The sequence below is a fragment of the Leptodactylus fuscus genome, chromosome 4, assembly GCF_031893055.1.
Source record: "Leptodactylus fuscus isolate aLepFus1 chromosome 4, aLepFus1.hap2, whole genome shotgun sequence".
In the NCBI taxonomy this organism is placed as follows: domain Eukaryota; kingdom Metazoa; phylum Chordata; class Amphibia; order Anura; family Leptodactylidae; genus Leptodactylus; species Leptodactylus fuscus.
In genome coordinates, this window is record NC_134268.1 from 102,410,143 (window position 1) to 102,426,511 (window position 16,369).

Here is a 16,369-nt window from a genome sequence, read left to right on the forward strand (position 1 = left end):
GCCAGGGTTAAGGCACTGTCAGCACATATGCAGTGCAGTTCAGGACACTGGCATCCAAAATTGACTGGCCGGATAAAACCTTGGTGCCAGTGTTTTGGAAAGGTTTAGCTCCTCACGTCAAGGATGCTTTGGCAACCCGTGAAGTTCCTAGTACCCTAGAAACTTTAATTGCCCTAGCTACTCGCATTGATTTGCGGCATGGTGCGCGAGAGCTGGAGATAGCGGCTAGCCGGTCCCATACTCGATTGGCTCCCGTATTCCCTTCCTCCAATTCCTCTGCACTGCCAGTAGAGGTCGCACCTGAGCCTATGGACATTTCTCCTGGCATCCAAAGCAAGATTCTGTATGTTTCTCCTGTCAGCTGCCAGGGCATCTCTGCGCTCACTGCCCTAGGAAGCAGGGAAACATCAGCCGTTAGTAACCATTGGCAGTGCAGCACTAGCTATGCCACCTCTCTCCCAAGTATGGGGGCCACCAGATAGAATTTTTTGTACCACCCAATGGGCGCCGGGAGATGCTCGCCCGGACGCACGCCTCATGCATTGGGGAACACTTTAGTGGCAGGAGAACGCAAAAACTCCTTAGTAAATCCTATTTCTGGCCTGGTATGGGTCGTGATGTCAGAGAGTTTGTGCGGGCATGTGGGTCATGCGCCCGTGATAACCCTGCAGTAAGGGAATGGCCTGCGGCTGACGCTCACTGCCGTTCTGACTCCGCTTCCCAGCCCAAGAATCGGTCTGGGGTGCACACTGTAAATATTGTTGCACCAGACCTTGTGGAGGCTTTTGAAGGGGGGGGGGGGGGCCCTAAGACGGGGGGGGTGATGTTAGGATTGGATCCTGCAGGGTTCACACTCTGCGCACAGCGCCACCTGCAGGTCAATCTAACTGGTAGCACACTATTCAGACGTACAGTCACCCATCTTTGGACCTGTGGACCTCGCTGCAGTGCCTTGCAGACTAGGTTCTGTCGTTTAAAATATTATTTTTTAATAAATACACAAAACCGTAACACTATGCTTGAACACCACAGTGCCAAAATCATCTCTACAGGGCTGCTTCACTTTGTAAATCTCTGACTGTTAGAAAAGAATCTAAATAATATGCAAATATTACTGTGTCCCTAGCAGAAATATGCAATATGTTGGAAAACTCAGAAGTAAGTATTAAAGGATTTATCCAAATTAGCAAATTTAATGTCCTATCAATTTTAGATTGTAGGGGTCTGACGAATGGCTCCCCCACAGATTAGTTTCAGTGCTTGTGTGAGCTGCAATGCTCATATGCCATACTTGAAATAGCTGCATACTTGAGTACTGCAGCGACTGTCTGATGCAAGTCAATGGCACAGCCCCTTAAATAGCTGCACCCCAAACCTATGAGAAGAACTTTCTAACTCAGGTTTTTTGAAATGGAGTTTTTGCCATGCATTCTCTATTGATCGCCAGCGTGGTGAAACAGCTGATCTGTGGAGGTCCCAGCAGATGAACCTCCGACAGTCTAAAATTGTTGTCCTCATCACATGAATAGGACAAAAGTTTTGAAAACCTGGATAACCTCTTTAAGGTGAACAGGGAACCCCAATAAATTAACCCAGAATTCCCTAGTAGGATATATGAAAATGGGTTATGTGACTTTGGACAACCCCTTTAAAGTCAGAGCAAGTTACTCTCATTTAAGGCCCCTGGCATACAACTGTGTGCAAGTTCAGTGTGCTATCTGTTTTTTCCTGGATAGCACACTGACCCATTCATTTCTGTCAGCCCATGCACATGACCGTGTATTATGCCGATAAGTGTGCAGGTCGTCAGTCCGAGTTGAAAAACTCAGGACAGGTCCTATTCCTGTCTGTTTTGTGGCTATGCTTCCGTTGACCCCATTCATTGAATGGATGGGGCCATGGAAGCATGGCCGGCACACGGATGACATCTGTGTGCTACCCGTGCACCGGCGGTGCCGTTCAGTCATAGCTGGTGGCTTGCACGTGGTTGTGTGCAATGGGCCTAAAAGACTCAACTACTGGAAAATCTCAGTGATCATGAGAACGGAGGTGGTTTGCACTTCGGTTTTGAATGTAGCAGGACAAATAGTACATCCAGTGCGTCCAATTAAAATGAATGGGGTAGCATACACTACATTCAAAACTGAGGTTAAAGCACCCTAGATCTGGTTGGGTTAGGGATCCCAGGAGACTTGTTGACAGGGGGTAACTTGCTCCGAATAGAATACCCCTTTAAGATCTTAATGGAAAATTGGTAAAGCTCACAGACATGTAATCCAAAGCACGACTCTACATCGCACTGTGAAACAGTCATAAGTTATCACAAGGCTCCAGCTCTGAAAGATATTTTTAATCATTTCAGATGTTCAGAATAATTCTCTAAATGACACAAACCATGAGATGAGATGTGATTATCATGTGCTGAATAGGATGCAGTACAATAGAGAATCTCATTTGACTATTAAATTACAGCTACACATTAATGACTAATAATAAAATAAAATATGCAATCATGCTGAGTCAGTACTAGCATCAAAATTTCAATTCTCATTTATCTTTAAATGCTATATAGCAACCAAAGATGGCCACGTCATAGCTCAGGCAGTAGTAAGTGGGGGGCTGAAATGAGATAAAAATGTATAAAAATAAACAGATTTTTAAAATCTTTGTCTGAAATGATAAAATTAAAGTGGCATACCTATCTTATAAATTGATGTCCTATTTCTAAGATATGCAATCACTTTTTGGTCAATGGGGGGTTCAACCTCTGTGTCTCCCACCAGTCTTGATAATGAAGGAGCCACAGCTCTGATTTAGTGTAGTATCCTCTTCTAAGTTTTCTCTTACAGTATGGTGTTTTTGACCTACCAGCTGTCTAGCAAAATGCAGCTAGCCTCTTCACTGGGAATCTGCTACAGCCCCCTGCATAGTGGATGGCTAAGGTGTTGCTCTGCACAGTGTAATAATGCAGTGCATGGAGGTATAAACTAGTATAGTGGCACCTTCAATCTCAGGTTCAATGGGGGTCCCAGAGGTCCGGCCCTCAGGAGTCATAAAGTGACGGCATTTCTTAGCAGTAGTATAACTACTGAACGGTATTGATGATGTGCTCCTCCCCTTCCCCTCTCCATAGACTTTTATGGATTGCTTATATAGGTGTTATGGTCAGCAGGGTTTATTAAAAAAAAACAACTTAAATGAAAACCCTACGGAGCCCTCTGGGCCATTACTGCAACCAACCTGGTGTGAATACAGACTAACAGTTCCTGTCACTGCCAGCTAAATTAAATGACCAGGTGCGCTCTGTTAATATTCACAGAGCTCTGTGCAGTCAAAGCAGCCGCACAAATAAACAAGCTGGCTAGCCTGAACTCCAGGACTAGCCAGAGACCAAGTAACCCTGTGTGTGGTAGTTCCACCCAACCACCCAGGCAACTATTGCCAAGCCCACTCCCAGTCACCCTGTCTGGGAATTACTGCTAGCTGACCCTACTGACTTTTACCACAAACACACGCATACAGGGCAGCATGCTGCCTGACAAACAGTGGCATTGCTATCTCAAGGGTCTTTTGCTAACTAGGGCAATGTTTACAGGCTGGAACCCAAACATACATATACACACACATCATTTCGGGTTTGGAATGCGATCATAGAGCACCGGGCGTCCAGACCAGCCCCCTTATATAGGCAAGGGGCGGTCACCAGCAAATAGCCCAGCTGCCCAATCCGAGCGTCCATTGGTTGATACACATGTCGATCAACCAGTCGACCACGCCCGGCTGTTGCAAGGCAGGTTAACCCTTGCAACCCTGGATTTTGCAGAGGAACAGACAGCGACGCCCATATCATGGCCGCAGTCTCTGCATAATCCTAACAATAGGTTGCTAAAGTAGAGATTTTCCATGAAGCTGAACTTCACTGTGAAACCAAAACTACTAATATTTTGAGTCTTCTAATTTGTTAGTCTTCAGCGTCCAGTCTCTGAGTTAAACCTGGGATACATAGGAAGATTGTTCTAGCGCAACTGATGGCATAATACATAATATTATATGCAATGAAACATATTCATGAGGACTGTAACTGTAACTCAAGCATCAAAGCACATAACCTATGTAAATAATCTCATCTCTTATTGGGCTGTATTGGAAATTCCTCTAATATCCTATTACTCTCCTCTTTCATAATTTTGACTAGAAAGCTCTCCCCTCTTCTATAAAATATATCAGAATTATTAAAGTCAGCAAATAATAAATCCATTTTCCCAATTGTTACTCTCTTCACTCCCTCTATTACCTCTTTAACCCCTTCCCAGCCGGGCTGGGCGGCTGCCATAGCCACCGGGTGTCTACTGTTTTATACAGTAGAAACCCAGAGCTAATGCTCCCAGTCGGTGCCCGCACTGATCAGGGGCATTAACCCCTCCGGCGCCTCGGTCAAAGCTGACCGAGGCGCCATTTTCCTGGTGGCGCATGGGCGCCACCATTTTGCCTGTGGTTGCGTTGTCATGACAGTGGGGAGCCTTTTGGGGAGCCTGCAATAGAAGAGCCAGGTTTTTGCAATGCATTGCAATGCATTAGCATTGTATTACATTGCATTACTGATCAGACTCCCTGGAGATCAAGACCCCTAGGTCGGAAGAAGACACGTAAAGAGGATGTTACTGAAGAAGATGGAGGTGTCGCTGGAGAGTTCTCTCGCAGTATTGGGGATGCCCCCAGTGCTGTTTGAGCACTGGGGACCACCCCCAGTGCTGTGAGAGAACTCGTTTGTATACCATTAAAAACTGGGATTCCTACGGAACGGCGGCGCGGAGAAGACAACGAAAGGTAGGAGAAGAATAGCCTTTCTTAAGGCTATTTCGACATTTGTATGATAGGATCCCTTTAAAATGTACCTTTACAAGCAGCAAACATTGGTTTTGGAGAGGACTGCTTTAGCATATCTAATAAACTTGTTAAGGTTTAAAAGTTGTTCATTTACTTTTGCTCAATTAATAACAATCCACAAAGAGTCTAGTACAAAGTGATTTAAAAATGGGGAAAATAAATAATAGGAAAAATGGTTACTGATTCATTGTGCATTCAGGTGACAATAATACAACTCCATGTGGGACCTGTACACTTAGAGCCAAAAATATGATCAGATCCTGTCACGTGTAATAAGGAAAGCCTTTCTCAACATTATGTGAACTAACAGGAAAAGCACCATAAAAAAGCAATGAATGGGGCATACCGCCATATCAAACAAAAACAGCGCTATCATGCCATAAAATCAACAGGGAGGCCTTACTTGAATGAGAATTTGTGTCTCCAGTTAATATTCAAGAATGATGCAGACATTTTCTATTTGATAATCCTCTTTCTAATGAAAACCAGGATTTCTACGAAATGGCGGCACGGAGAAGACATCTAAAGGTAGGAGAAGAATAGCCTTTTAAGGCTATTCCTACGTGTCAACCAGAAAAAAGTGTCTTTAAAGTAAACATGCCAAATTATACCTTTTTACTCCGGGATTGTCAATCCTTCTTCCTTAAAAGACCTAAAATGCTTTGTCAATGAGTGTCTTCTGAACTGAGTAAATATACCTTATATTCTCCTCTTCTGATTTTGAATCCAGCAAATGACCCATACTCAGTTATACATCCTATAATTCTTCCTAGTGACGATCACCAATGCAAAGTATAATGCCATCTACAAATAAATTAATCTTAATCAAAATCATGCTGATAGAGCCCCACATATGCGAGAATAGCCTTTAAAAAGGCTATTCAGGCACCGTAAATGTTATATTAAATCCCGGTCCCGTTTTTAAATAAAATCATTAAAACATATATGCTAATCTTACCTGAACGTGCACCATAGGCGGGGATAAACGATGCGACGTCAGCTTCGGGCACGCCTGCCTATTCTGTCTTCTTGTAGTGACACCCTCTGGTTCCATGTCTTCCGGCATCTTCTCTTCAAATCCTGTACCTGCGTAATAGCGCTTCCCTCCGGAGAGCTACTGTGCAGGCTCACTCGCCATTTTACTTAATGACAGTTCGCGAGTGAGCCTGCACAGTAGCGTTCCGGAGGGAAGCGCTACTACGCAGTCGCGGGATTTGAAGAGAAGAAGCCGGAAGAAGACACAGAACCGGAGGGCATTACTACAAGAAGACAGAAGAGGCAGGCGTGCCTGAAGCTGACATCATATTGTGCATCCCCGCCCATGGTGCACATTCGGTAAGATTAGCATATATGTTTTAATGCTTTTATTTAAAAACAGGACCGAGATTTAATATAACATTTACGGTGCCTGAATAGCCGTATATGTGGGGCTCTATCAGCATGATTTTGCTGATAGAGCCCCTTTAATCTATAAAGAAGACAATTGAGAGCAATCCTGTTTGTGGCTAAAACTGGTCATAAAGTTCACATAACCTTTGGCTGATGTGTGTGGCCTGCTTTTCTTAACTAATATATATATATTTGCCTCTTACTCAACAACATTTTACCCAGTCTCTACAGCACATATTAAAGTTGTCCAATTTTTGATAGTAATGATGATTATTATAATGCGGCTGATGTTTGACACCCTAAAGACTAGGATAAGATAGAGTGGTTAATCTGACAGCTGAAAAATGATAAAAACAGCATTTTAGTACACAAAAAGTCTTTCACTTATAAAGTGTATAGGAACATAATAAAGTTGACAATATAATATATAGATGTAGATATATAGATAAATACAAAACAGTAGGTACATTTGAGACATTAAGGGTATGTTCATACAGGAAAATCTGGCGTTGATATTCTAAATAATAATTGTACTGTTTGAGCTTGCCAAGATGTCCTCCTCAAATTCCTCTTCATTTTCAGTCATGTGAACAGCCCCTAAAAGAACAAATGTTGCAAGAGAAAATAAATGTAATATGATGTATTTATTAATTTAATATACATTATTTATCATGTTCTTAGCACTACATACCTCAGATTAAAAACCTATACTTTGCAATAGATTCAGTACATTAAAATCCAGAAGAAATTTGCTATAATATATTCACTATAATCTAATCACTGGCTTCTCAAACCACTGAAAAAAAAACAAATAAAAATGAGAACCATATGCAATTAATAAACAATATGATAGTGGCAGCTCTAGGATCTGAGCCACTGGTGCATTTGTAATGAGACAGGAGCCATCCTTTACAGGAAGAGCGCTTTGTACGTTTTATTTTTGCATGCTGAAATCTAAATTAAGCATATAGAAGAAGGAAACAATATCATTTTTTCCTCCTGTCTCTTTAGTATTCTAACCTGAAATGTGGAAATCATAACAGAAACATTAAGTTTATTTGATTATTATTTATTGTTAAATGGGTAATCCACTCTCACAGCCAGTGTATATATATATTGCATTTATTCTACAGTATCAGAATACTTTTGTATTGCCATTTTCTGCAGTTTTTTAAGATCTTGAATTGCAGTCATTTATTGGGATCATATAACTGTACTGTGAATGTAATGAGCCGTGTACCTGAGTTTTCATTACACGAGCAGGGCAGAGTTCTGCAGGAAGTATACAATGAAAGTTCCTATTGCATTCAGACATGTTGAAAACAGTAAGAATAGATATACAACAGGGGTAGGCAACCTTTTTGCTTGGAGTGCATATTTAAATAAAAAAAAAAATCACAGATGAAGTCCTCGGAGTGCCGCACAATAATTGTAATGCTGACGACCCCTATGCAAAGGCATATAACACAAACCATAACACAGCAGCGCTGCCACAAGACACATGCATTTACTGCTATTTACTGGGATGCACCTGTCCATGTGCAGCCCAATAATTAGTGGTAAATGTATGTGTCCAGGAGCACCGTATGGCCGTATACTTATGATGGAAACACACAATGTATCTGGATGCAAAAACACACCTTTATACCGAATAATGTCCCATAGCAGCCCCTGCACACAGTATTATGTCTGATAGCTGCCCCTGTAAACAGTCTTATGCCCCATAGTGGCCCCTCCACATATTATAATAATCCACCTTTAATAATATTCCAATTTTTGACATTCACTAACTATTATTATACTGTGGGCTCTCTTCAGACCCCAGAGTATAATAAGCAGAGCCCCAGGAGAGGTGATGAAACCTAAAAAATAATGTTACTCACCTTCCCTGCGCTCTGGAGCTCTCGGCGCTTCTGCCTGAAATCAGCGACCGCTGATTGGGTCTCAGGGGTCACGTATTCTTAAGGGCGCCGACTTGACCCCTGTGGCCCAACCTGCGGTCTCTTACATCGGGAAGAAGTGCCAAAGAAAATGGAGCGACTCTGGAGTAATGCTTGAACAGCTTGTCTTTGAAGTCTTTAAATCCTCTGTAGCAAGAATACCTGATCCTTGCAGAGTTCAAGATGTTCAGTGACACAGAAAACCCACATTCTTTCATCAGAGTGAATTCTTATTTATATCTATTACCGGAAACAATAACGGCTCATGAGTTCTCTATGCAAGTTTCTAGTTCATTTATTTTGTACAGAAAATGCCTTGGATTTTGAAACAAATATTACATTTGGACAACATGATCATTATATTATTCTGGGTAAGATGACAAATATACGGATAATCATAGCTTCTCTACAAGTGTTAGCAAAAGGAAGACAAATAACCATTCATTATAACTGCATGGTTTTTAGCAATAAAAATAGATCACAATTAGAAAGAGGATTATCAAATAGAAAATGTCTGCATCATTCTTGAATATTAACTGGAGACACAAATTCTCATTCAAGTAAGGCCTCCCTGTTGATTTTATGGCATGATACCGCTGTTTTTGTTTGATATGGCGGTATGCCCCATTCATTGCTTTTTTATGGTGCTTTTCTAGTTGATTCACATAATGTTGAGAAAGGCTTTCCTTACTACACGTGACAGGATCTGATCATGTTTTTGGCTCTAAGTGTACTGGTCCCACATGGAGTTGTATTATTGTCACCTGAATGCACAATGAATCAGTAACCATTTTTTCTTTTTCTTCTCCTCATTTTTAAATCACTTTGTACTAGACTCTTTGTGGATTGTTATTAATTGATCAAAAGTAAATGAACAACTTTTAAAATAATTAAATTTTTCAACCTTAATAGGTGTACTAGGTATGCAAAAGCAGTCCTCTCCAAAAGCAATGTTTGCTGCTTGTAAAGTACATTTTACACCTACATTACTTAGAACCACCACAAGCAACAGAATTCTTTGGATCTGGTCCATTTTGCAATGCAGCATCGGAGGTAAAGTGGTGGACTACGTGTATATCTTGCCTGGTTTTCCTCAGCCAAGTGAGATAAAGGAAACCCAGCGAGATAATTTCTGCTCAGCAGGACATACCGTATTTTACGGACTATAAGGCGCACTGGACTATAAGCCGCATTGACCATGAGCACCTTATAGTCCGTCTCGGTTCATATATAAGGCGCACCGGACTATAAGCCGCAGTCCGGTGCGCATTATATGTTATTGAAAGCGGCGGCAGGCAGACTTTGCCAGCGGCCGCTTAACCCCCCGCGTGCCAGCCGCTTCTATTGGAAGCGCTCGGCAGGCGAGGAGGGGCTCTATCAGCAAAATCATGCTGATAGAGCCCAACCGTAAAAGTTAGATTAAACTCCCCCCCCCCCTGTTTTAAAATAAAAGCCTGAAACAGAATGTGAAACTTACCGAGCGGTGCAGGGTGGGCGGGCATTCAGGCCTCCTCTTCCTCCGATGTTCCGTCCTCCTCCTCCGCCGCTCGCTAACTGAGAATGGCCTGGGCGCATGCGCAGTAGCCGTAGTAGAAGCATTATGATATTGCGCATGCGCCCAGGCCATTAGTTCGCGAGCGCCGGAGGAAGTGGTCAGGACATTGGAGGAAGAGGAGGCTTGAATGCCCGCCCGCCCTGCACTGCTCGGTAAGTTTCACGTTCTGTTTCAGGCCGGCGTGACAGCAGGGCTGCCGGACACTTCCCATTCATTTCTATGGGAGCCGGCATGCGAGCGCTCCCCATAGAAATGAATGGACTGCTTTTTTCCATTCATTTCTATGGGGAGCGCTCGCATGCCGGCTCCCATAGAAATGAATGGGAAGTGTCTGTCCATTCATTTCTATGGGGAGCGCTCGCATGCCGGCTCCCATAGAAATGAATAGGAAGTGTCCGGCAGCCCTGCTGTAATGCCGGCATGTACGGCTGTGATACACGCCGGCGTTCGGTAGTGTGAATACACCCTTACAGTGCCTTTTATGTATGTATGGAAGCGGCACGCAGACTTTGCCGCCGCTTCCATCCATATATAAGGCGCACCGGACTATAAGCCACACTTACGATTTCTGAGGAAATCGTAGGTTTTTATGTGCGCCTTATAGTCCGGAAAATACGGTAGTCTGCCAGGGCTGTTTTGGTTTCCATAGCATGCAGGGCCGGCGTCAGCACACGGCATAGTCGGGCAAGTGCCGGGGCCCACAGAGCCTCTGGGGGCCCCCCGGCACTTGCCCGCCCCAGCATTTGCCTGTCACGATTTCAGCTCATCAGCGTCCGTCGGCCGCAGCTTTAAAGCAGGAGCTGAGCTCACAGCTCCTTCTTTAATTGCCTATGTGAATGGAGTGGGAGAGCGGAGAGAGGAGCGTCGGGGGAGTGATGGAAGGTGAGTGTAAGTGTTTGTTTTGTATTAAATATTAAGGTGGAACATAATGAAGGGGGGCAAATGAAGGGGAGGGGGGGAACGGCATGACACTGGGGCAGAGATGGGGGACATGAAACTGTGAGCAGATGAAGGGGGAGAATGTGATGAAACTGGGGACAGAGATGGAGGGAGGGACATGAAACTGGGGGCAGAGGAAGGGTGTATATGAAACTGGGGGAGAGATGGAGGGGGGGCATATAATTTACGGGTGACTGTAGAAGGATTATACTGTGTGGGAGCACATGATAAATAAATGAGTGGGCGGAGTCAACATAAAAGTGGGTGGAGCCAAACTTGCCACGGCGCGCAGAGCGCGCCGCACATTTTACCCCTTTCTACTCTTTAAAAATTGGAAGGTATGGCGTTGGTGACGACACACTCCTGCGTGATGTCACTCACTTCATCTGCGACGCACAGTGTCTCAACTCCCCCACCTCCTTTACAAGGGGGTCCACTGATGCTCTGTCGCCCAAGGGCCCATAAAAACCTGGAGCCGGCCCTGATAGCATGGGCTGGTTTTTCTGGACTGGAGGGCAGGTTGGTAGTGGGAGCCTTCCAGTCCACACCCCTATTCCACCACGGGTTTTTCCCTTTGTCCCAGGTGATCACAGGTGAGGCTTCCTCATGGCCATTACTGGGGAAGGAAGTCTGGAGAAAGGAGGGCTGACAGTGTTTTGCAGCCAGAGTGAGACAAAGCACTACTGGGATGGTATGTACCTTTTTTGGTCACTGCATTGGATGATATGTTTGACCTGCTCTAGCATAGAAAGGTATGCTGATGTTCAGTTAAAGCTGGACAGGCTTAGGTTTTGTTTTGCTGACAGTGTTTTATGCTGAAGATACTAAAATAAAACACTCTGGATTTTAAACCTACTGCCTGTCTGACCTGTGTCACTGCCATACCCCAACCGTGTGAGCTGGACCCTCTTACATCATATAAAGTTAGCCTGAAACAGCATCATCTCGTGTGGGGTAATGTGGGAGCATGAACAGAGGAAGGTCCATTTTAGGGTTTCTAATTGCATTACTGTGTCTTACTTGCAGAATTGCTGGGTAGTTGTGCCATTGCTGTGTTGTCTACCCATGTACTGTCTGGCTCTAATAGCTTTTGTATACTGATTTATTCTCTAGATTAATCAGTGCTGTATAAGGCTACATGCACATGACAGTGTTCATTTACAGGTTTATGATAAAACAGAACAGACAGCACACAGATGTGCTTTCCATGGACCCATACATTTAACCCCTTCTCAACATCCATGGTAATACTACAGCGAATATCGGGTATTTAAATATGGCATCCACTCAGGAGCTGAGCAGCCGCCATAGCCACCAGGTGTCTGCTATATTATACCCCCTCTACGTCTCTATTAACCCCCTCTACGCCTTGGTCAAAGCTGACTGAGGCACCATTTTACCGGGGACCGTTGACACCAGGAACAAGCTATGGGGCTGTCGTCCCAGTACCATGACACCATGATAGCTGGGAGCCTTATGAAAGCTCCCATGCCTGTCTGTAATTTCTTTCTATTGAGAGCTGCTCTCTGTAGCCCACAATAGAAGTGACGGTAATTTGCAATGTATTAGCATTGTAACGCATTGCTTAAGTGATCAGACCTCCTGGTGATCAAGACCGCTAGGGAGTCTAATAAATGCAAAAAAATAAATAAAAATAAAATAAATTTAGAATATAGAACACATATCAAAGTACTTACATTGAAACACATACACATTATGTATCCCTGTGTCCAAAAATGCACAATCTACAAATATATATATAAACAAAACAATTCCCACATGGTAAATGCTGTAGCTGGGAAAAAAAATCTAAAGTGCCAAGTGCTGTTTTTCACTATTTCACCTCTGATAAAAATTTGAATGACAAATTATAAAAGCAATAGACATTCCCAAAATGGTATAATTAAAAAGTACACCTGGCCCCGCAAAAAAAAAAAGACTCCCTATACACGGAAGTATAAAAAGTTATAGGTGGCAGAATATGGTGACTTTTAGAGAAAAAAAAAAATAGTTTTTTTTGCTCCGTTTTAGGGGTTAAAATGTAAATAAAATCATATAAATTTGGCATCCCTGGAATTGTACTGAAACTTTCTATGGTCTGGGACTTGTCAGGAACCCAGCCATGATTTTCTAATTGTACCTGGGTTATCAGGCAGGGACACTACATGTATGAGAAGATAGTTCGGCCACAATAAAGAAATCATGGCTGATTTTCTGACTTTCCTTAGAAAGTTTCTGCATTGGTGGTCGTATCCATGGCAACCGATCAAGATAATAGACTGTCACCAAAGTTAGAGAAAATCTTTAAAACTCTGCAGAATTTTTAATGACTTATATTTGCAAAAATGTTTAACTTTTAATCATCTACAAATTAAAAAATAATTATGTAGATGGGAATACCCCTTTAAGACAACTTGCAGCTTACTGTGAATTTGCAGATATAGACAAGGAAATTCTGATGCAAATCATACAAGGATGTGTGTCATTTAAGTATAGGAGAGTCAGAGATCCCACCATGACTTTAGCAAAGCTACTGGACATTGCACGTATCCATGATGCAGCAGAGAATTAAGCTAAGCTTATAGTGAACACAGACTGTATACCAGAGCAGCCATCTTCTGTAGCAAAGCTCACTCAGAAGCCACATGTGCCTCACACACAGGCTGCAACCTGCTACAACTGTGGAGGTCCTTATCCTCATCAAAAACCTTGCCCAGCAAAGGGAGTAACTTGTCATAACTGTGGGAAACAAAATCACTTTGCAAAAGTCTGCAGATCAAAATCACTATCTTCATTCTCTGCTAAACAAGCCATGCCACAGAAAGTTCAGGCGGTGCAGTCGGTATTCCCTGCGGATGAGCCCAGCAGCACCTACTTATTCTCAGTGGCTGAAGAAGGGTCTCACAATGTGCATGCAATGTCTAATCCCAAACAAGTCATCTTAATAAAGGGCACTCTGATACAGGGGCGTCTGTCAACGTTATTAGTCATGCCACTTATAACCAGCTAAAGAATAAATCTGCTTTGCAAGGTACTAACCTGAAGATATATCCTTATGGTTCAGCTACTGCATTACCCCTATATGGCAAATTTCAGGCATTTCTAACGGCTGATGGGAAAACTATCGCGGACACTTTCTATGTAGTGGAGTGTTCTGCAGACACTCGTCTCAGCTGCAATAGTGTGGTATCTCTGGGCCTAATGAAACTGGCAAACAGCGTAACACACTCTTCTGTCCAAAATGTTATGCAGAAATATCCTCAACTCTTTCAAGGCCTAGGAAAGCTGAAAGACTTTCAAGTGTAATTACACATTGACCAGTCAGTTCAACCTCACAGGCGCATCCCATTCCATGTCCGCAAGCTGGTGGAGAAAGAGCTGCAAGACTTGGAGACATCTGATGTCATTGAACGTGTCGAGGGCCCAACTCCATGGGTCTCACCAAGTGTTGTTGCACCTAAACCTAAGCAGCCTGGTAAAATCAAGTTATGTGTGGATATGCAACATGCCAATCGAGCCATTTACTTATAAGACATAAAGTCTTTTTAAAATCTGCTCTGCCTTTGTCACTTTCCCAGAGCATATTTACTATCATTTAGTCAGAAAACTGATGTAAATGATGAGGGAAATGTACGCCAACTGCAAGCTATCTTTGTCCTCAGGTGCACAGCATGGCAGAGGGTGCATCTCATATATGAAGAAGCGTGCTCCTTGTAATATTAGACTAGCATGAGTAACGCCAGTCTGTTACATCACATCCATTCTTGTCCATACACTCCTGTAGACGTTGTGAGAAGTTGTCCATACTCCTCTGAATCGGTCCGACATGCGAAGAGCACAAGCATGCCGAACGTCGAGGGCTGGCTTCATCAACTGTTTGACGCACCCTATTGATGTTTTCCGGTGTCCGTGCCATTCAGTCACCTCCTCGTGCAGTTCCGGGTCTCAAAGAACCTGTTCGTTGAAAGTTATTCACTCACTTCATTATTGTGTCAAACTTCAGAACACGACCATGACGGCCAATGTTGAAATGATTCAAGAAACGTCTCTGTGTTTGAATGACAGAACAGCCCATTTCAATAAAGGTGTTGTACACGAACACACAATGCTCTATTGACCACGTCTCCATTGCTACTAAAATGGCGGCTCCTGATGAGCAGATACCTTCACTCTTTATCCACCAAGGTTATCATCACCTTGCGTGGCACCCCGTTCAAATCATCCGTACCTCCCTGCCTAACCCTATCCGTAGGAGAATTGACAGAGTAGATTAACCTGTGTGCCCCAACGGCACAAATATAAAATGCTTCACTGTTACCCATATTATTCTATAACCACTCTCAGTACAGTGAAGGGGAAAAACGTCTACAGCAGCTCAAAGCACAGTATAAGAGGAAAATTGTACGCAGTGTGAGAAGGTGAAAGGCAAAGTGCTGGAGTACTGAAAAAAGAATCGAGGAGAGCTGAATTTGGGCTATATTCATTAAAAAAAAAAATCAATATGTGCAAATTAGATGTCTTTCTAAGAAAGAAAGCTATATCACTAGCAACTTTTGTTGGAAGGCAGCAATCCCATAAATCAGTACCTAACCCAATAAACATGCAATGCAGATCATATTACAAGATCTGTTTAAAGGGGTTTTCTGGCCCCAAACTGATTTTTCATGCTGATGACCTATCTGCAAGATGGAGATGCAGCACCAGTCCGCCAGAGAAGCTCTTTGTCCAGTTAGATTACAACCACTTTCTGCTCTTCTTTTGAACGTGCATCTGATACAGCATCGGAGCGGCCCAGCCAAATCACTAATGGAAAGGGGCCCGGCTGACTGGTGACATGTAAGTTATGTACATGCCAACAGGCCCCTTCCCAGTACAATCCTGTACAGGGGAGGTGAATAATCATAAGAAACACTTATACTTTCCTCTCCTAGCTGGCTGGTGGTTCCCAGCGTCCTCTTGTTATCTGGAGACCAGAGAGTACAATAACAGCACAGTAAGGATCTGGAGGGCTAAACCTCACAAATATTTGAATATCTTGGGTAGGTTTCATTATTCACATACATGCTACATGTGAAATTATCAGATTGTTTGTTCCTTTGTATTTTTTTGTCGTATGTGTATCTGATATGGCGTTTTGCTATTCTCCACTTGTGATTCCTTTATGGTCATTTTGTGGTTTAACTTTCATATGTTGGTAGTATTTTCAGTATCCGTTTCCTACTCCTGTTTTCCATGTTGCATGATGTTTTTTGGAGATTAATAAGTTCATTTATGTATTAATTTTATTAAGTTCGTCGGATTTGTTTATATGGTTTACTTTAAGTATTATTTCCTACGTATGTTTTTGATTATTGACCTGTCTTGTATATTGACTCACAAAACTGCTTTTCCAGAAGTGGCTTGAGGTTTCCAGAGCATATTATACTGGGGGGTATGGGGGGAGGCTCTTGGGACATTATATACTGTACGGAACCACTGTGGGGGATTATACTGTGAGGGGTTGGGGGGGGGGGGGGCTCTGAGGAGTATATTATACTGTGTGGGGCCACAGTGCAACATTATACTGTGGACTTGCTGTGGAGAGCATATTATACTTTGTGGGGCCACTGTGGAGCATTATACTGTGCGGAGCCACTGTGGAGCATTATACTGGGGGACC